This window comes from Chrysochloris asiatica, unplaced genomic scaffold, assembly GCF_000296735.1.
Source record: "Chrysochloris asiatica unplaced genomic scaffold, ChrAsi1.0 scaffold00117, whole genome shotgun sequence".
NCBI lineage: Eukaryota > Metazoa > Chordata > Mammalia > Afrosoricida > Chrysochloridae > Chrysochloris > Chrysochloris asiatica.
The window spans coordinates 8,331,707-8,333,769 of record NW_006408635.1 but is presented as its reverse complement, the minus strand read 5'-3'; positions in this window follow the sequence as shown (position 1 = coordinate 8,333,769).

The following is a 2,063-nucleotide window of genomic DNA, read 5'->3' as shown; positions in this document are numbered from 1 at the left end:
GAACATTGTTTCATTCTGCTGTGCATGGGGTCACTATGAGTCGGTTCCAACTCTATGGCACGTAACAACAACAACAACAGTGTATAGGGTTTCTGAGGAGTGACTGATAAATTTGACCCACCGACCTTGTGCTTGATGGTCCCGTGCTTATCTTACAGTGCCATACCAAGACCCTGCCAAAAACTCAAGCCAGATTCAGAAGAGCATGTGGAACTAGGGATATCATTGCTGGCATCAGATGGATCTTGGCTGAAAGCAGAGAATACCAGAAAAATATTTACTCGTGTCTTATTGACTATGCAAAGGCTTTGAATGTGTGGATCCTGAAAAGCTATGAATAACATTGTGAGGAATGGCTATTCCAGAGCAGTTCATTGTTCTCATGAAGAACTTGTACATAGACCAAGAGGTAGCTGTTAGAACAGAACAAGCAAATACTGTATGGTTTAAAATCAGGAAAGGTGGGTGTCAGGGTTGTAATAATCTGAGCAGTTGAACTACATGGTGAAGAGAATAGGCATCAGGATTGGCAGAAGACTCATTAACACTCTGTGACATGCATGTAGAGTCCTGGTGTGGCACTGAGGGGTAATGAGATGGACAGTAAAATTGGTTTGATCCACAAGGTCAATGGTTCAAGCTCACCAGTTGCTCCTTGGGAACCCTAAACATGGTCACTATGGGTTGGAACTAACTCGGTGGCACTTAACAACAATAACAACAAAGATATGCAGATGACACACTTTTGCTTACTGGAAGCGAATAGGACTTGAAATACTAACTGATGAAGATCAAAGACTACAGCCTTCAGTATGGACTAAATCTCAATGTGAAGATTACAAAAATTCTCACAACTGGACCAATAATAACATCAAAATAAATGGAGAAAAGATTGAAATGGTCAAAGACTTCATTTTGCTTGGATCCACAATCAACATTCATGGAAGCATCAGTCAAAAAATCAAATGACATATTGCATTAGGCAAGATTGGTTTGAACTGTTAGATCGGCAGTTCAAAGTCACCAGCTGCTCCTCAGAAACCCTGTGTGGAGTTGCTATGAGTGGGAACCATCTCAGAGGCACTTAACCACAATATCAATTATAGAACTTACAATGATAACTCCTCTTTCATTTCTGATATTGGTGATTTATGTTCCCTTTTCTTTCCTTTTTCTTTTGATCAATCCCACTAGGAGCTTCTGAGTTTTATTGAAATTTTCAAAGAACCAACTTTCCAATATTTTTACTTCCTCCATGGGTTGTTGTTTATTTCATTGATTTCTGCTCCTATATATTTTTTCTACGTACCTTTGTGTTACCTTTTCTTTTTCAGAGTTCTGGTGTGGGGCTATAAGACAATGCAATGGACTGCAAGGTTGGCTTGAACTGCAAGGTCAGCGATTCAAACCCTCCAGTGGCTCTCTTCAGAAAATAGAGTTGCTGTAAGTCAGAACTGACTCAACAGCAGTAAACAACAACAACCGTAAGAATTTAAGTGATTAAATTTTGGCTTTTCTTCTTTTCTAATATAAGAAATTAAGCCATTAAGTGTTCTCTAAACGTTGGTTTAGTTATGATCCATACATTTTGATGTGTTGTACAAGAGTGAGTAAAAAATTATCTGTACTCTGGCTGTAGAATTTGTTTTAATCAACTTTTACAAAAGACAAATACATCATTTTTCAACATCATCTCCTTGCTTTTCAATACTCTTTGTCCATCTGTCAACAAGCTTTTGTATTTCCTTATTTTTAAAATGTTTTAGGGTGAGCTGTGAGCCACAAATGCACTGCTGTCTTCACTTTTTCATTAGAGGTGAATCTTCCTCCTCAAAAGGCTGCTTTCAGGAGACCAAACAGGTGAAAGTCTAATGGAGCAAGATGAGGATTATAGGGAGGATGCTTTAGCACCTCAAAATAAAGTTTTTGCAGTGTCAACAGTTTGGGCAGAGGTGTGTGGAAGTGCATTGTCATGCAAGATCACAACTCCCTTAGGTAGCAGTCTTCTGCGTTTAATTCCAACTTTAGGCTCCAGCTCTTCAGTGAGCATCTCACTGTAATGA